This window comes from Plecotus auritus (genome assembly GCF_963455305.1).
Source record: "Plecotus auritus genome assembly, chromosome: 8".
NCBI classification, from domain to species: Eukaryota; Metazoa; Chordata; class Mammalia; order Chiroptera; family Vespertilionidae; genus Plecotus; species Plecotus auritus.
Window position 1 is genome coordinate 154,302,523 of NC_137782.1, and position 21,001 is coordinate 154,323,523.

The 21,001-nt window shown below is 36.3% G+C and overlaps 1 long non-coding RNA gene across 2 annotated transcripts; it reads right to left on the minus strand.

Moving 5' to 3' along the window:
• Nucleotides 1-431: 431 nt before the first annotated feature.
• Nucleotides 432-19,514, minus strand: LOC308257274. 2 transcript variants are annotated; one of them, XR_013961542.1, is made up of 3 exons: nt 19,293-19,514; nt 1,495-1,942; nt 432-1,354 (listed from the first exon to the last, which is right to left on the minus strand). It is a non-coding gene; the product is annotated as an uncharacterized lncRNA (long non-coding RNA). The 2 variants fall into 2 exon arrangements; XR_013961543.1 differs by lacking the exon at nt 432-1,354 and adding an exon at nt 3,508-3,588 and having other exon boundaries at nt 1,460-1,942.
• Between the last annotated feature and the right edge of the window lie 1,487 nt (nt 19,515-21,001).

Genomic DNA, 21,001 nt, shown 5'->3' on the forward strand with positions numbered 1-21,001 from the left:
CAATACTCTGGACCCACTGATGTTGATATGAATAAGTTGCCTCTGCCCTTTGCAATATAAAGGCAACCAGATGACAAAGAGTGTTGTACGTCTAAGCAGATGAGAACAGTTCTAGAAACAGTTGAGCCTGCCCAGGCTTTAGCTTGCCTCCCAGGGTTCTAAAATGAGTGTCTAGTGAGAGTGCTAGTTGGGAAGGGTTAGGTGAAGAAAGCAAATGAATTTTTATCTCACCTAAGTGAAAAACTTCATCTTATTCATGTTTGTATTCCATGTGGTAACTGACTCCATCAGTGCCTTACACAGTTATAGGGGTAAAAAAAAAAAAAAAAAAGAAAGAAAGAAAGAAAAAAGGACAGATTTCTAAATCATCAAATGGTTTTCTTATAATAGAAAGAGGAGGAAGATTTTTTTATTTTTTTATTTTATTTGTTATAATCAGAAGGAAACTCTAAGCAAAGCATAATGCATGAGTTTGGGAAACATTGCTGATGTAGTCATGTGTCTGTCTTCACATATCTGTGACAGGTGTGTGTGATACATGAAATGTGGCTATAAAATAAGGAGGCTTAAAACACATATTTGGACAATATATTTGTTTTCTAGTGAAGTTTAATTAAATAAGTTATGTTAAAGTGTTTTGCAAACACCTAAAGTGGTATCCAAATATAAAATGCTGCAATTATAGATTGTTCAACAATATTTAATGAGCAGCTTCTATGATCTATATCAATCAAATAATAACACTAACAAAGGGCTGGATGACTCAGTTGATTGGAGTGTAATCCCATACACCAAAAGGTTACAGGTTCAATTCCAGGTCAGCACATATACCTAGATTTCGGGTTCAATCCCTGGTTGGGGTACATAAGGGAAGCAAACAATTGATTTTTCTCTTTCTCTCAATATTTCTCTCTCTCAAAATCAATAAACATATCCTTCGATAAGGATTAAAATAAATGATAATAATTATATTGTAGGGACCAGGCTAAATGTAATGACTTTGCCCACAGCTATACAACTACAGAAAAGGGAGAACAGATGATATAAAAAATAGATGACAGAGGCAATGCATATATGCATATAAGTTCTTTGGTTAACTTCTTCTCCCTCTCTCCCCTTCCCTCTGACATTTGTCAGTCTGTTCCATGTTTCCATGCCTCTGGTTCTATTTTATTCATCAGTTTATTGTGTTCATTAGATTCCACATATAAGGAAGATCATGTGAATTTTGTCTGACTGGCTTATTTCACTTAGCATAATACTCTTCAGGTCCATCCATGCTGTCTCAAAGGTAATAGATCCTTCTTTTTTATAACTGCATAGTATTCCAGAAGGCCTAAGGTGGGGCAGGAACCTGGTGGTGGGTGGCAAGGGGGAGAAAATAAAGGAGGGACATCTGCATTACTCTCGATAATAAAAATAAGTAAATAAAATAGATGGCAGACTGTAGAGGCAATATATATTAAAGACCATTTAATGATGAGGCATTCTTACCTGTCCAATATACAGTGGAGCTTTGAAATTTTTATTTCTGAGCCATTTTATCATTGTATTTTCAAATGACAGCTCAAAAGCTGTCATTAAGAATAAAAAAAAATTGAAGAATGGTTTCCTTCTCCACAGACAGTATTGCAATCTATGGGTGCAGTGCAAATGTGGCAGCAGAAAGACATGCAACAAGACAGATTCTCAGTAACTTCACCCCTGAAGTCTCTATTGATTGTGTTTGCACTTATTCTCAGCTTCACTCAGTCTCGCAGTTGGACAATGCCTCCCATTCAAAATAAACCTTCAGTTCTTGATTGCTCGGTATCAGGTTGCTGCCGTTTCCAGCTGTTTCGTGATCAGAAGATATTGCTTTCAAACTTGTCTCTCTTAGTCCTTGAAGCAAATTACAAGCACAGAAATACTTTGAAGCATCTTACACTTACCAGCGTTGAGTCTGTAGCAAATAGAAAACAAATCACAATGACTAATGTTGTTATGGAAAGGCTATAGTTTCCATTTACCCATATTTGTGGACAATCATTGAGTTTTTAGGACCAGAGATTTTCTTTCATGATGGTTAAAATTTTATATGCGGGATGAAAAAAAAAAACTGAAGGAAAGCAGTGATTTACTGTACTTGTTTCCTGCAAAAAGAAATCTCATTAAATAGCTTGTAGATAGTTCTAAACTACCTTAAATAAATTAAGCTCTTGTTTGATAAAATATAGATCTTCGTGTAATGTCTGTGCATTTTTCTAAACAGCCACTGTGCCTTATTTCTGTGTTAATGAATGGCTTAGATGACACATGTAACAATTTATGGGCGAAGATGGATTTAATGAATCTCTAGAATGGCTAGTTCCTAAGAAATGTTTAGTAACAAGTAATTTTTGCCGAGTCTCTTGATTTTTCTTTGGAACCAATGACCAGCTGTGTGTGGTAAATGCTCTCCGGCTTTTTCAGCTTCACCATAATCACTCAGTTCTCCCATTAGTGTCAACCTTATTCAGTCTGGTTCCAATTGGTTTGACAGGATGCCTCTCCATCCATCAGGGCATTTAAATCCCCAGTCCTAAATGTCCCCTGGGTTCCAGCTAGGATATGGAGAGAGAAAGGTACAGCATTTCAAGTTTTTCTCTCTATTCTGTTGTCCAACAATTACAATCAAAATGCCTTGAAATTGCTTACTCCTATTTCAGCTCTTTTCTTCAAACTCTGCCTAGTATAACCAAAACAAACAAACAAAAATTCTTTGTTGTACTTCATTTTAGCATTAATGTTTCTGCCTGTTCTATAGAGATAATCCCTTGCACATGATCATGCTTAACTAGGCTGTGTACATAGGAAGCTAGAATAAACTTTAAATGATACTCTATTATAATGAGTAAAGCCTTTTAAACACTGATTTATTTTTTTATATTCGGTGTTTGGTGACAGTCTTCATAACAGCAACATCTGAGTAAATTAAGGGAAATACCAGTTCACAAAAATCTCTTTAGAAATGTATTTATTTAGGAATGTAACACATTATTAGGTACTACAAACAGATTACCAAGTACAAATTAGGTTTGGTTCCTGAAGTTAGGAATATTGTAATCCACTTTAAAAGGAGAATCTCCAGTCTTAATAGAGAGCAAAAATAATTGAATACTGTTTTGTTTTGCTTTGCTTTTTAAATGAGATATGTAACTAAATTATTGAATAATAACTCAGTACTACCCCCAACCTTATTGCTTACTCTTAGAGGAAGGACCTTGCATGCCATATGAGTATCCACAGTGGGCACCTATGATGGGCTAGAGACCTTGAAGCCCAGGAGGAATTTGAGACCAGTACTTTGGGCTTTCTATTCTGTTGTTCAAGGGCTCATATGTATAAACTTGAATAATCTCCTTGGAAATTTAAATATATATTTCTCAAAAGACATGAATTTGGATAGAAATGGAAGCCTGTCATTTGCAAGGACACAGAAAAACAAAATCAAACTTTGTAAAGAGAGCAAAAATGAAATGGATTTACCCAAGATCATCTCCTTGGATACCACCAGTTCAGTTAGAGCCAGATTTCCAAAGATGACTTCAAAGCGCCAGATCATGTAATCTGTCATACAAGGATATATAACACAAATAAACAAACCCCAAATCAAAATGCTGAGGTCCTTTGGGTTCCCATGATCACCATCAATTACCCTAACCTTCAACCAAAGTGGGCTCCTCAAACTGGTCAAACAGATTCTGTACCACACTGCCTCTCTGCCATTACTCAAACTCTCCTTTCCAACTGGAATTCCTACCTTCTCATTTACCATTTATTCACTCAGGAACTCAAGACATATATACTTGTTGCTTGATCTGTGCCAATACCTGTGCCTGTCTCAATTCTATTGCAGCTTCAAGAGTGAGAAATCTAATTTGATTATTCCATGAAATCTTGCTTTATCTTTCTGATCAAGAAGAATTTAATAATCTATCCATTAAGTCATTTATTCAATGAAATAGTATATTGAACACCTATTGTATTCTAAGTCATTTTTGTTGTTGTTGTTTGTTTGTTAATTCTCACCTGAGAATTGTGTTTTAGAGAGAATAGAAGAGAGAGATGGAAGGGGAGGGAGAGAAAGAGAAAAACAATTGGTTGCCTCCCCAATGCATCCCAACCAGGGGTCAGGGATTAAACCTGCAACTGAGGTATGTGACCTTGACCTGGAATTGAACCCGAGACCCTTTGGTGCACAGGCCAATGCTCTAACCACTGAACACACTAGCCAGGGCAAGCATGCTAAGTCTTAACAATTCAAGTACAAATGAAATCTGTTCCCTGACTTTATGGAATTTGAAATCTAATTGAAAACAGAAACAATAAAATAGTAATTTCCCTATAATTATAGAATGGAATGGCAGGATTGTGCAAATTGTGCTTCAAAAACCTAAATCATACCGGAAGAGCCATCATCTTCCCAGAGGAGAGGACAACTGATGTAAGCCTAAAAATTCAAGGATAATTAGCTAACTAAAGAAGAAGAAAATGAAGGATATTCTAGGCAGGATGAAAAGGCATAGGGGAAATAGCATGAGTGTGAGGAAAACCAAGGTTTTCTAAGTGGTCAGATTGCACATGCAGTGCAAGTCATTTGTAGTGGCTTCTATGAAGCCATTTGGTGGGTGAGTGACAAGAGGTGAGATTAAGATGTCACCAGGAAGTAGATCTTAAAACATTTCTGAGAACTAAGTTAAGAATTTTATATTTCACCCTAAGTGGTTTTGGAAAGTATTGAAAATGCTGAACAGGGAATGGCAAAATTGGAGTTTGGTTTTGAATGGCACCCAAACACGTAAGCCAGAAATTTACGAGGCAGTCATGTTATCACCCTCTCTTGCAATCTCTCACATTTAATCCACCAAGTCTCAGGTTTCACTGTTAAATATATCTGGGCTCCATCTCTACTCTTTTCCCTCTCATGCAGTGGTCAGCAAACTCATTAGTCAACAGAGCCAAATATCAACAGTACAACGATTGAAATTTCTTTTGAGAGCCACATTTTTTAAACTTAAACTTCTAATGCCACTTCTTCAAAATAGACTCGCCCAGGCAGTGGTATTTTGTGGAAGAGCCACACTCAAGGGGCCAAAGAGCCGCATGTGGCTCATGAGCCATGGTTTGCCGACCACTGCTCAAATGCAACAATCTTAAACCAGGATCAACCAAGATGTCTTCAAGAATTTTTGATGAATATGTTAACTGGTCTCTTATCCCTATCATTTACACACAATAGCATGAATGATTTTCTAAAATGGAACATCTGATCATACTGTACTTCTCCTTAAAATGTTTCACTGACAGGATCCTAAAAAAGATGATTAATGAAGATCCTTCTGAGGACTTTATATCTGAGGTGAAACCTCAGATTGATAGAAGCTAGCTATTTAAAGAACTAGAGAAAACTCAGAATGACATCACTAATACATTGAAAAAGCAACCCAAGGAGTGACAGAAGATATTTACAGAACAGGGCTTATATACATTATTAAAATAAAATAATAATAAAAGGCACAAGTGGCAGTCCTTCCACAATAGAGAAGTGAGGAATGAGAAGTAACATCAATCAAGTCCTGCTATGGAGAGAATGTTTGTATCTGCCCCATATCCATATGTTGTAGCCTTAATCACTAATATGATGATATTTGGATGTGGTGGGGCTTTATGGGGGTAATTAAGTTTAGGCGAGATCCTGAGGATAGAGTGCCCATCATGAGATTGTTTCCATTATAGGAGGCTGAAGAGACCAAAGCACTCACTCTCTGTCACATGAGTATAGAGCAAGAAGGTGACTATCTGAAAACCAGGAAGAGGGCCTTCACCAACTAAGAATCCAACTATGCAGCCATCCTGATCTTGGATTTCCAGCCTCCAGAACTCCTGAACTTCCATAAATATTTGTTGTTTAAGTCACCCAGTTTATATTTTCTGTTGATGCAACCTAAATTAAGCAAGTCTTAAGGAATAGAGCAAGGAGAAACCAAGATGGCGGCATAGGTATACACCTAAACTGCTGCCTCACACAAAAATTTCAAAACTACAACTAAAAGACAAAACGGACATCATCCAGAACCACAGGAAGGCTGGCTGAGTGGAAATTCTACAACTAGAAGGAAAGAGAAAAGCATGCTGAGACTCAGAGGAGCTGCAGAAGGCAGAGGTACCAAGGTGCGCACACACGCGGAGAGGGCTGGCAACTGAGTACACGGCTGGCTTTCTCAACCGGGAGGGAGACAAAAGCTACCGACAGCTCTGAACTCCAGTTCCGGGAGAGACTCTGGGACCCAGACTCATTCGGGGAGAAACTGGACTGTCTGGCAGCGGGCGAAACTCGGGCTTTCTCTCAGAGGTGCTTGCAGTGATTACCACGGGACACTGAGACCCATGGGCCTCTTAGGGCAGGGCTGACAGGAAGCCATTGCTGTCTGCTCCACCATGAGACTCCACCCCATCCAAGCTGAAGCTTTTGCAAGTCTTATCTCATAAGGGTGTCTCCAGCACAGAAGTTCTCCCAGCATAGACACAGCTGATCCTCACAGCCAATTGGCCTGGAGGTCTATTCCTCCCAGTGATACCAATAACAATCAAGGCTTAACAACAAAAACAAGACTGTGCACACAGCCCACAAAGGGGTGCACCAAGAGTGTCCACCTCAGGTAACTAGGAAGGCTGAGCCACTGGGCCCTATAGGACACCTACCACACAAAGCCACTCTATCAACTCAGGGAAGCAGCCAAAATGCAAAGACAAAGAAATAGGTCACAAATGAAAAAAGTGGATGAAAGCAAACGACTGGATATAGAGTTCAAAACCATGGTTATAAGGCTTTTCAAGAATTTTCTAGAAAAGGCTGATAAATTTAGCGAGACCTTCAAGGATATGAAAAAGGAGCAACTAGAAATTAAGCATATACTGACTGAAATAAAAAATAATATACAGAGATCCAACAGCAGACTAGAGGAATGCAAGAATCAAGTCAAAGATTTGAAATACAAAGAAGCAAAAAACACCCAACCGGAAAAGCAAAAAAAAAAAGAATCCAAAAATATGAAGATAGTGTAAGGAGCCACTGGGACAACTTCAAGCATACCAACATCAGAATTATGGGGGTGCCAGAAGAAGAGAGAGAGCAAGATACTGAAAACCTATTTGAAGAAATAATGACAGAAAACTTCCCCTACCTGGTGAAAGAAATAGTCTTACAAGTCCAGGAAGCACAGAGAACCCCAAACTAAAGGAATCCAAAGAGGACCACACCAAGACACATCATAATTAAAATGCCAAGAGCAAAAGACAAAGAGAGAATATTAAAAGCAGCAAGAGAAAAACAGCTAGTAACCTACAAGGGAGCACCCATACGATTGTCAGCTGATTTGTTAACAGAAACTATGCAGGCCAGATGGGAATGGCAAGAAATATTCAAAGTGATAAATAGCAAGAACCTACAACCAAAATTATTCTACCCAGCAAAGCTATCATTCAGAATTGAAGGGCAGATAAAGAGCTTCACAGATAAGAAAAAGCTAAAGGAGTTCATCACTGCCAAACCAGTATTATATGAAAAGCTGAAAGGTATTCTTTAAGAAGAGGAAGAAGAAAAAGGTAAAGATAAAAATTATGAACAACAAATACATATCTATCAACAAGTGAATCTAAAAATCAAGTGAATTAAAAAATCTGATGAACAGAATAAACTGGTGAATATAATAGAATCAGGGGCATAGAAAGGGAGTGGACTGACAATTCTCAGGGGGAAAGGGGTGTGGGGGGGTGCGGGAAGAGACTGGACAAAAATCGTACACCTATGGATGAGGACAGTGCGGGGGGGGGGTAAGGGCAGAGGGTGGGGTGGGAACCAGGTGGAGGGGAGCTATGAGGGGAAAAAAGAGGAACAACTGTAATAATCTGAACAATAAAGATGTATTTTTTAAAAAAAGGAATAGAGCAAGATCCCAATCTGAATTTATCTATATAACAATAACCAAGATGCCCAATCTTGATAAAAGGATGAGGTACAGGCAGAAAGGATGAGGTACAGACAGAAATGATGCCTAATGTTTGTTAGGCATTTTGTCATCAGTTGGTGATTTCAGTTTAATTAAAATATGTAAAGATCAAAGTAGGGCTGCAGTTTTAAGAAAGGCCAGGCAGAATACCTGCTAGCTTGTTCCTACTGAAGAGCAGAGATACAAGCAGCACCAGTGGGTAGACTGAGTGGCTCAGTGTTTTGAATTTATGATGCTTCCACCTGAGAATGCCACAAAAATTTAAGAGTTCCATTTTCTTTCAGACACTTCAGTACTTGATCATAGAGTAGAAAAAAGTTGCTTCAGAGTTCCACTAGCTAGTATGTTTTTGAGACAGAATACAATATTTTTTATGAAAAATCAATGCAAGTGTGTTGAAAATGTGATGTTTTATTAGAATAGGGCAGACAGTCTCAGAAGACTGGATCACAATTTCACATATTATGTAAGAGGCTTCATTGTAGAGTCCTCATATTAATATACACCTCGTGATCCAATACTTCATTTGCCAAATTTTGCCCTGTTCCTGGCTCCAATCCTTGTGTTTTTAATGATAATTTGCAGGTATTCCTGCCCTTGGCTGTCTCTAAGAGCGTTATATAGATAAGACAATTTGTGCAGCCCTGTAAAACAAGGTAATGGTCATGTAGACATCAATTTGTAGAAACACAACATCAATTTGTAGAAAGGTATGATCGAAAGTCATGCAGTCAGTCTAAAGAAGAAGAAACAGAGAGAAAACACAGTGTTTAACAAGAAGGAAAAATTAAAACCAGAAGAAGAATCAAACAGGAAGTTTGGTATTTTATCTTCATGAATGCTAATATTCACCAGGGACACCAGGGACAGGGGTGCCAGCTCTCTACTCTATATCTGGATTTTTTAAGAGTCTGAGTCAAGTCCAAAAATTACTAGCCATGGGATTATATTAAACTCATACAGCTTTGCCAGTAAAATTATCTCTTTCCATTAAATCAAACATTTATAACACATTAATGAACACTACAGCCTTACAAGGTTAGTGATCGATTTCTGCATTAGGTAAAAGGGAGATAATTATAGTCAATAGTAAAGTAACCAAAAACATTTACTAAGCTATAAATCTGCATAAATATAAAAATAACAAGCCCCCTCCTGCCCCCAGATTGCTCATTTGCCATTTTTAAAAGACCCTCTGGCCCCCAATGGCCCTAGTAAATTCTAATTCCCTTAACTATTCATGTACTACTGCCCTTCATAATGTTGTACAAAACATTAAGTGCTCAACATTGTTTATGTGCCAGATACAATATTAACTAAGATTTAGTTCCAGCACTCAAGGAATTCATGGTATAATCAAAAAGTCAATGTAGCACTAAAAATTGTATAAAAAAGGCATTAGCAAAGTTCAGGTGGAATGTGGATGAAGACTTCAAGGAAGGCTTCACAATGAAAGTGGACTTGTAGTTTGATCTTACAGGATGAACAATACTCTGAAAAGAGAAGGAATTCTAGGTGAAAAGAAAAACATGTGCAATAGCTTAGTTATAGAGAGTGTGATGTGTGTGCGATGTAGTGAAGAATTCATTAACATTGGCAAATAAGCTACACAGGAGAGAGTAGTAGGAAATGTAACTGGACAGGATATAGATGAAGATTGATTTGTGTACCTTGTGATCACTGGGAAGCTAGGCAGAGTTTGAACAGAACAACAAATATGGAAATTTGTTGTTGTTGATGATGGTTTCATTATACTAGTAGATCCTATTTGAGGAATATAACTCGAATGGAAAAGGAACCAATGTCAGAAAATATTGGTATTAGAAAGGTCAGATCAGAAGTTCTTTCCAGGGGAGAAATAACAAAAGTTATGAGAACAGTGTTGTGATGAAAGACTGAATTTAAGAGGTAAATTAGGTTATCTTAAGGAATTTGTGTTGATTTAAATGCAGGGTGGGTGTAGAAAGAACACATGTCACTGAACTTTCCAGCTTGAGAAACTGAATAGGTTGTACTCCTATTTATAAAGGAGAAGTCAATATGAGGAAGACTAGTTTGTGTGGGAGAATGCTGAGTTGTTCAGTTTCAGACAGGTTTTATTTGAGGTCATTGCAATATATCCAAGCAGAAAAGTCAAATACAAGTTGGAATTATAAAGAGAGTGCAGAAGGAAAAATGTCATGAAGAGAGGTAGATATTTGAAAATTAAAAATATATGTGGTAGTTGTGATCATGGAAATTGTTGAAATAATTCAGAAAAATTCGAGAAAGAAATAGAAGAGAAAATAGATGCCTGGGTTTTGTACCTGGGACCTAATTGTCCTTCAAATAAGATCTTAAAATTGAAAGCACATGTCTATAGTTTTTAGAAAAAAAGTTTGGTGGGATCTGTAATATTATAAAACAATTATATTTTTAAATAATGAGAGAGATTTGGCCACATTTAACAAAAACTTTAAGGATATAATTAAGTAAATTTATAATTCTTATTCAATGTTAAATTCAAACTTGGATGTTAATATTTAAAAATGGAGGATTAAAAGGGAAACTTCAATTGAAACTTTATTTGGTTTAAAATAATTAATAAAATGTATCCTAGAGAAGTGATTATTAAGCTCCACAGTCTTTAAATTTTAAGTTGTTATGATAGAGTTATAATATTGATGCTTCTACAACCTCTTCTAATTCACATATCATGTATGGCTAACTTCCACAACAGCTAAGTCAAGAAAATTTTATTATTTTTTAAACCCAAAATTAAAAATCAAAACACAACTTAATAAACATCTAAGACACTTGTAAATGATTTTAACTTAAATTTCTAAAGAGTATCTTTTATTCTCAATTTCATATATTTTTCTCTCTAAAGTTGCAAACTGACTATTTTGTTTCCTTGATTTGTTTATTGCTTATTTTGTTCATTTGTATTTTTTTGTTTGTTTCTTTCCTGGCAGTATTTAGCCAACTGAATGCTAACTGAAGGAATGAGGCATTTTAGGGCAAATAAAACTGATTTTAGCCATCATTGTATCTGTTAGAAGGAAAATGAGTAATTACTTTATAAGAGATAAAAGGTTCAGATTTCTGCTTCCAGAAAGATGGGGTAGACATACCTTTTCCTATTTCTCCCACTAAGTACAACTAAGGGGGGGAAATAGGAAATTACATTAAGGAATGGACATTATATAAAGGAATTAACACTAGGCATTATAATAAAACTCTGAAAGAAGGCAGACCAGTGAGGGATATTGGGACCCATCAACAACATAACAATGAATTCCCTGGGTTTATTTTGCCTCAGACATCTCATACATGGAGCTGGTATAAAAAAAAGTCCTAACAAAAGCCTGCTCTCTCTAGCCAAAGGACCAAGAAAAGGGTGTCTTAGAAAGACAGAGTACATTTAGAAAATAACTGCTTACTCCAACTAAATACCACAAATAGACACAGGATGGTAAAAATGCTGAAAATCAAAGACAAGGATAAACTTTGAAAGCAATAAAAGAAAAACAATGGGACACTTTACAATGGAACTTCAGTAAGATGATTTTCTGACTTCTCAGCAGAAATCCTAGGCCAGAGGCAGTAGGATAACATATTCAAAATGTACAAAGACAAAAAACTCTCAACCAAGAATCCTACAATCAGCAAAGCTATTTTTTAAATAAAGCAAAAATAAATACTTTTCCAGATAAACAAAAGATCAAAGAATATGGCTGTTAGCAGACTTGCCCTATAAGAAATTCTAGAAGTTCTTCAGGCTGAAAGCAAGCAAGCCTCGATGGCAATGTGAAGCCACATAAACAAAGAGTACTGTAAAGGTAATTAAGTAATTATAAAAAACACTATAATACATATTTTCTCCTTTCTACTAACCAATTTAAAGAGAATTATATTAAATTATGCATATAATATATTGTTGGGCCTGTCACAAATAAAAACGTTATATATGTATAATATATTTACCCATAATACAATGCACAAAAGGAACAGTGGAAACAAAGCTGTATTGGGCTAAGAAAGTGACTACAGGTGGTAAAGTAATAATTGTTACAATGTATTATTGATTTGGTAACATTAATAGATGCAATATATATAACAATAATACCACAAAAAGGGGGACAGGAGTAGAGCTATATAAGTGGAATATTTCTGTATATCACTGGAATTAAGCTAGTTTAAATCTGAGGCTGATCCTGATAAGTTAAGATGTATATAGTAACCCTTGAGCAATCAATAAACAATAATTCAAAAATATAGTGAAAAAAATCACTAAAGTAATTAACATACTACATTAGAAAATATCACTTAATGCTAAAGAAAGTAGTAGGAAAGAATAGATGAACAAAAAAGACCCAAGACATATATAAAGCAAAAAGTAAAATGAAACATTTAAATTCAACTACATCAATAATAAAATTAAATGTGAGGATGTTAAACAATTGGATCAAAAGATAGAGATTTTTCAGACTGGATTAAAAACAATAAAATGAAAATAATATAATGATGTTTTCTATAGAAAACATGCTTTCGATTCAAAGACATAAATAGATAGAAAATTAAAGGAAAGAAAAGGACAGATCATGAATTTAGCAATCACAAGAAAGTTGAAGTGGCTATACTAATTTAGGCAAAATAGACTTTAAAATAAAAATGTTACCAGAGACAAAGAGGCACATTTTATAATAAAAAGAGCCAATTGATTAAAAAGCTATAACAATTATAAGAACTAAATTGACAGACACTTATCTAGATTACCAAGAAAAAAAGAAAGAAGACTCAAATTCCAAGATTTAGAAAGGAAAGAGTGGCCATTATTACTGACCCTACTGAAAAAAAAAGATTAAAAGAAATACTATGAACAATTGTATGCCAACAAATTGATAAGTTAGGTGAAATGACAAATTCCTAGAAAGACACAAACTACTTAAATTGATTCAAGAAGAAACAGACAATCTGAATAAATCTATATCAAGAAAAGAGATTTAAGTAGTATGCAAAAAACTACCCATAAAATAAGGACCTAGATGGCTTCATTTTCAATCTGAAATAAAATTAAGAAAACAATTCCATTCACAATAGCATAAAAAGAATATAATACTTAGGAATAACAAAAAAGTGAAAAACTTGTACTCTGAAAACTATAAAATATTGTTGAAATTAAATAAATGGCAAGCACCCTCTGTTATGGACCAGAAAACATATTGTTAGGATGGCAGTGTACCCTAATCTGACTTATGAATTCAACATAATTCCTATCAGAATCTCAGTTGACTTTATAGCAGTTGACAACTTGATTCTAAACTTTATGACTTAAAAGGGAACCAGAATAACCATAATATCCTAAAAAAGAACAAAGTAGGAGGACTCACACATCCTGATTTTAAAATGACTATAAAATAATGAAGACACTGTGTTACTAGCACAAGGAGAGACATATAGGTCAAAAGGAATAAACTGAGATTCCAGAAATAAACCTATACATCTAAGGTCAACTGATATTCAACAAGGGTACCAAGACTATTCAATGAGAAAGAATAGTCTTTTCAACAAATGGTGCTGGGACAAGTGGGTATCCAGATACAAAAGAATGAAGTTCATTTTATACAGAAAAGTTAACTTTAAATGGATGAAAGACCTAAATATAAGAGCTGAAACTATAAAACTCTTAGAAGAAAGCATAAGGACAAATCTTCATGACCTCAGATTGGGCATATGATACCAAAAGTATGAGCAACAAAAGAAAACAACAGATCAATAGAACATCATTAACATTTAAAACTTTTGTGCTTCAAAGAATACCATCAAGAAAATGAAAAAAACAATCCACAGAATTCTAGAAAATATTTGCAAATCATATATCTAAGGTACTTGTTCTAGAGTGTATAAAAGACATTTACAACTCAATAAAAAATACAAATAACCTAGTTTTTTTTTAATGGCCAAAGAATGTGAATAGATATTTCTCCGAGGAAGATATACAAATAAACAATAAGCACTTGAAAAATTGTTCAACATCATTAGTCATCAGGAAATGTAAATCAAAACCACAATGAGATACCACATCACAAACACTAGAATGAAAAAGTCAGATAACAAATATGTGCAGAAAGTAAATCCTCATACACTGCTGTAAATTGGTGACACTGCTTTAGAAAACAATCTAGCAGTTTCTAAAATAATTAAACAGAATTATCAGCAATTCTATTCCTGGGTGCACATCCCGGAGAAATTAAAACACAAATGTTTATAGCAGCATTATCTATAATAGGCGAAAGATGGAAAAAGGATGGGAACCAAATGTTCATCAATGGATAAATGGATAAACAATATATGGTAGATCTATGCAATGGAGTATTATTCATCCTTAAAAAGGAATGAAAATACTGATTTCTGCTACAAATGGATGAGCTTTAAAAAGGGAAAGAAGCCAGTCACAAAAGACCACATATTACATTATTCCAGTTGTATGAAAGTCCACAATAGGGTAATGTATAGACACAGAAACTTGATTAGTGGTTACTTAGGGCAGGGGAGGACAGAGGGATAAGGAGACGGTAGAAATGTTTTAAAGTTGATAGTTGTGATCTTTGCACATATCTGTGAATATACTAAAAACCATTGAATTGTGAACTTTAACTCAGTAAATTGTATGGTATGTGAGTTATATATCAAAAAAGTTGTTAAAAAGGAAACATGAACATTGTGCTAAACCCAACTGAGACTAATTAATATGTCAATAGTGGTACGGGAAACAGGTCAAGAAAACCTACTTAGAAAAGGTGATGTTTGAACTGATCTTCAAGGGTAAAAGCCATGTTTAATCTCTTTTTTCTCATTTCTGGTCTTGCAAGATGGAATGGAAATTTTGCTATTCGTTTGTCTTCAAATCCTTCGAAAACTTGCTGTGTGCCTAACAAGTCTTTCATAAAAGATTACCCTCACATCATTAGACAAAGAAAGAAACATTTTTTAAATCACAAAAAATTAATATCTACAATGTTTTTAAAAAGTGCAATCATCACCCCTCTTTAACAGTAATAATTGGTGTCAGCTATCCACTCTGAATGGTCTGTGCTAATGCAGTGGCCCATTGAATTGGGTAACTTAATTGTTAGATAATCTTCCTGGCTAAATCAGGATGATGTCAATATTTTGAATACTGTTTTCTGTTTCCTTAGAGTTGACAATCCCTACACAGATAAGCAATGGGATAGTTGAGATTCTTATACCTTCCTTACACAGCAGGGGGCTTGCTAAACTAATAGCCAGTAGTTGAGAGTTAACTATTGTTTACTCATTTGTCAATGCATTTAATTCTTCAACAAACTTGTGGTTTGCTTACTATAGGATGGACACTATGCTGGCAATACAGAGTTGGGCAAATAACACGATGCCCCTGTCTTCCAGGAGCTCACAGTCGAATGGCCAAGGGCTGACAGGTAAGAACAGACTAAAAGAAAATGCTATATGTGCTTTAGAATACCTGGTTGTGAGGTCAGGAAAAATTTCAGAAAGGAAGAGACACTCAGCGGAATGTTAAAAGACAGAATATGTTCTTCAGGCAAAGGTGGAGTACATGTATGTACGTATTTTGGGGGGAGGTACATAATATGTACATATTTTGGGAGGAAGTACAGAACATTCCATTGAAAGGAACAGCCTGTGCAAAGCACCCCATAGTGAAACAGCATGCCCAGAAGCATTGTACTATATCCTTTTCATGGAGTGGGGCAAATGGATGTTAATACAGTAATCCTGACTTCTGCATCGACAGGGTTCACAGGAGGCCAATTGAACCTCTTTCTTGGGAAGCATGATAGGCCCTTACGCTCTTTATCAGATATTTTCCTATCCACACATCCCACAGCATCTTCCAGAATTGGATGAGATCACCCAAGCCCAGAATACTGATTGTCCAAGGTAAGGCAGGAAATTGGCTCACTTCCCCAGCAAACCTCAGCAAGAGCCTGCCATCATCATTTGGCCAACCCACGATAGGCAAATAGACTTTGGAATATACAAGCTTTTCATACTTTGGCTGCTCCTAACTCCAGAGTAGAATTCACAAACAGGTTTAAATTAAGGCAGTCAAAGTGTCCGCAGATTCTTCTTTGAACAGAAAGCAGACTCCTAGTCTCTGTTATATGTAACTGTGGAGTCACTGTGGGTCCTGTGTATCAACTATGCTGTGTGTTAAATAAACAGCACCTTACATTCATATAATCCCTTATAATTTATGAAGATATACCACACGCATTAACTCATAGGATAATTCTAAGTTTAGAAGGTCAAGTGTTCTCTTGATTAACAGAGAAAAAAATAGAACTCTGTGACAGTGCCAGTGCCATGCTCCATAGCCTTCGTCTTCCACGTGTTGCCTCCTGGTCACCAAATAGCTGCAGCAATTTCAGGCTTCGAGCTTTCTGTCTCAGAAGGAAATAAGTGGAAGGGGTAAAGGGACAAGCTGAGCCTGCCAGGTGTGAGCAGAAAGAAAGGCTTTTCTGAAGTCCCACCCAGGGGGCTCCTGTTTACACCTGCCTGACCAAACTGAGTTACGTGGACATTCCCAGCTGCCAAGGACTGTGAGGAAACAGAGTGTTGCTTCTGAATTTCTAAAGTAGAAAAAGGCAAGTGAAGAGAGGATATTGAATGCTCCTGGGTAAGGTAATCATCTACTCTGTCCATCTCTGAGCTATATTTGGTCTGCTTTTTAAATATCAGATATTGTCCTAGTTGGTTTGGCTCAGTGGATAGAGCATTGACCTGTGGACTGAAGGGTCCCGGGTTCGATTCTGGTCAAGGGTACAGGCCCAGGTTGCAGGTTCGATACCCAGTGGGGGCTGTGCGGGAGGCAGCCCATCAATGATTATCTCTCATCATTGTGTTTCTCTCTTTTTCTCCTCCCTTCATCTTTGAAATCAATAAAAATATATTTTAAAAATAACAATAAATATAATACATTAATTTTCATTAGATATACACTATTATATAGACTATATATTATTATATATAACTAGAGGCCCATTGCAGGAAGATTCCTGCAAGAATAGGGCTTCCTGTGGCCGTCTCTGCCGCCCTGCCTGCTTCCCTCCCTTCTCTGCCACCCCGCCTGCTTCTCCGCAGCTTCGCTCCCTTCTGCAGCGCTTGGCTTCCTTCTATGCTGTCTTCAGTCTTCGCTCTGCACCTGGATATGCAAATTAACCGCCATCTTGGTTGGATTAATTTGCATACTCACTCCTGATTCGCTGGTGGGCGTGACTTGTGGGCATAGCAGAGGTACGGTCTATTTGCATGTTTCTCCTTTATTAGATAGGATGTTATTAATATATATGTTATATATAATATGCACATATTATATATAACATATTATATAGATATTATATAATATGAAGTATATTATTATATAGAATATGAATATATATGATTGGATTTAGAGGGAAAAAGTTAGAATGTCAGAATATTTTGAATGAAAAGACACAACCTTGCCCCTTCTTGCTTTGCATAGAGATTACTAAAATCCAGGATTCCTCAAACTTGCCATTTATATATCCATTTTGTACTCTTCTCTCTTTTTTCCTTTATTTCTTTTACAGAAATGTTAAAATATACACAAAGTAGAAAGGATACTATAATGAACCCATATTGACCACCGGTAACAATTATTATTTTGCAAGTCTTGTTTTGTCTATCCCTCCATTTTTTCCTCTAAATTTTTTTAAGTAAACGAATCTTATTTCAGTACACTAAAATGAATTGTGCCTGTATGCCTCAAATTTCTTTATTTCTTCTTCAAGAAGAAAAACTCTACAAAAGTTTAAAGATGACTTTGAGAAAAATTTACCAATGGAAATATGTTATTTGGAAATTACCCCTCTTTCTCTCTCTCCATATTTTGACCACTTGTTAAATAGAGTAACAACAAATTTAAAAAAAAGAGAGAGAGAGAGAGAAAGATAAATTTAAAAACTGAGAAGCAAAATTACAAAGGAACTGGAAAGCTAAGCAGAGTTTGGGCAACCCCTGAGGGAGTACCTCTCACCTACTATACAGAGCAGGATTCCTCACCCCTCCTCCTCCCCCTCTTAAAATTTAGGTCATAGTCATGTGTCATTTACAGTATCACTGACACTTAACAAGTGTAGCAATTAGTATTCTATTCAGGTTTACATTCTTTACATTAAAAAAAGTTTTCTAAACCTCAAACCATATGCTCTATAATAGCTTACTAAGTAAGTACTGCCACAATATCCTAAATGAGAAGTTGTTGCAGTAAGAACCTGGCCTCTCCTTTTCTTTTAGATATTTTGATTACTTTGACCTTCAGCTGCTACCTTATCCTTTAAGACAAGGGTTAACAACTATTCCTAATTAAGTGAATGCATTATGTTTTTATTTATTCACATACAATGTCATCCATTTGCTCAGCCATTCATTTGTATGTTCATTCATTCACTAAACATTTCTTGGGTCCCATGCACATCTTAACTGCTAGAATCTTTAAGGATGAAGATTCTGGGACCTTAATCATACTCTGTTTTCATAAAGCTAAGCAAACCCCTATCCTGAAATCTTTTTGTGGGAATCAGATAGAAACTGTTAGCTCTCCGAATGTGTGGAGAGGAGAAATGTCGATCTGAAAAGGGCATTTGCAAAAAGGCACAGTGGCAGGATGGTGGGGTGAGAAACGGGCCTGGCTGGAAGGATCTCTATATGTGTATTTTTATCATCCATGTGTTGGATGAAGCGGGGAGCTGCCAGATAGCTTCTTTTCGACAGCTTGGAGTTACTGTTGGGAGCAGATCCATGTATGGAAGCGAAAACCGAAAGGCACAGATAAGCAGAGATCCAGCTATGCAAACCATGTTTAGAGACACTTAAAGGACAAGCATCCCAGGTCCCTTCTTTCTGGTAAATTTGGAGAAGCCATCACACCGGGTCTTTTTGCACATCCAGCCCATGCGGACCCCACAGCCAGGCTTGCCGGAGAGGTAGGTGCAGGGCTTTGTGATGAAAGTTATCTGAAGGAGCATTCGTGAATATTCCCTCCTAAGCTCTTGATGTCCCTTAAGAGAAGCTGCCAGATAATATTTTTGAGGGGGAGGGGGAAGAGGGCAGGGTGCAGAAAAAGAAAGGAGGGAAGATTTGGGTTGGGGTTCGTGACTAAGGAATTTAACATGAGACAGGGCAGCTTGGTTACATAGGGAAAGTGACAGCACAGAATTGTTGCCAAATATAATCCCTTTGTCCAGGGTCACTTACCGTTCAGAATTTTTGTGGATATGAATGTCCCTCTATGTTGCCAGCACCTTTGGAATGGGCCACAGCTTCCAGTGGGTTCTGATAGTGTGTATTTTAAAGTGGGGGAGGTAGAATTTGCCTCTTTCTTCTCTCGCTCCTCCAAAGCCAGCACAAACTCCTGGGTGGCTAGTTCTTCCTTAGACATAGGAGAAGCTGCTTGTAAACGACATTATTATTTTTGGCAGCTGAAGTCATTTTTGCAGTGTTTCTCAGCAGATCGGAGGTTGATTACATCCTGTTCAAAGATTCTTGGGTTTCTTTCACAAACATGGGGTCTTACGCAAGTTGAAATTGCTGAAACCAGCTGTAGGCACTGGACTTTCAGTACCTTTCCCATTTTCTTGCTTTCTTGTTTTGTTAATGACTGAACACTTGGGAAGCTGAGGAGAAAATTTTGCAGCGGTTATCATAGTTCTGTTGTCAGGGATGTTTTGGCAATAGCAGATTGTGGCAGAATAACAGAAGCTGCATGTCGCAGGGGTCTGAAGGAGAAGTATGAATATGAAGGCAAGAACAACACTAGTGTCTGTCTGCCTCTCCTCTGTTTTCTGGAATACTGGTTAAGCTAGCCAAATCAGATCAATTACACTTGAAATGCTACTCCAGTTCATCACCATATTGTAATAATTAGATAATTAAAGCAGATCTTTTAAAATTGTAAGCAAAATCTGAGAACACCTGCCAATACAAAAATCCAGGGGAAAATATTATAAGTCATATCTATGAAATGTGTGTGTGTTTCCAAGATTTAATTAAAATATATTTTACACAAGATAATGGAATTTAAATTCAAGATTTCTCTTGTTGAGAATACTGTGTCTATATTTCAAGTAGTATTTGAACCAAATATTCATTTAACTAAAAGTTTTCAACCTTATGCTAGAGCATGAGTGGGGAAAAAGAAAGAAAAATTGAATGTGATTTTTCCTTCCATGATGACAAAACATGACATGGAAAATGGTGAATAAACAACTGTAAGAAAGTAATAAAATGTTTGTAATACTGACCTACAAGATGTTTATTGGGTAAATTAGATAGCTGGGAAAGGCAATTCACTTAAGGGATATACATGAAATGACTTTAGTTATGTGGTGGTTTGCTTCAAGTTGCAATGTGCCATTGTACCAAAAAAGTGTCAGGGAAAAAAAAAACATGGTTCTATTTTCATCATAATACATTATTACTAAAATAATAAAATATGGATGTTTTTATCAAAATATTCCTTTTCCTTTCTAGTCTATTTACACCAACAACACATGACATTAATAACACATTTGCACTTAACCTTTCCACATCTCTAAAATAGGCTATTCTACTTTACTTAAAAATATTAATTCCGTATCTGAGAGATAGAGCGAGAAAGAGAATAAGCTATGCCTTGTTTGTTTTTTTTTAAACAGAGACAAGCTATCATAACTTTAGCAAAAGTGGAACAAGCCTAACAAAAGGGTGGTTTGAAAATACTTCATTAAACACTATATACCAACCAGCTTTCCAAAAGGAACAGCACAGCATGATTTTGGCAATTTTCAATACATAAGAGATTATTTTAAATTATGTCACTAGTATTTGTGACCAGATGCAATGCGCATGTGACATCACAGAGCATTTTCTCATTTGCTTGCTGCCAAGTACATTTCAAGCATGTACTCCTCAGGAGAAATGTCTGT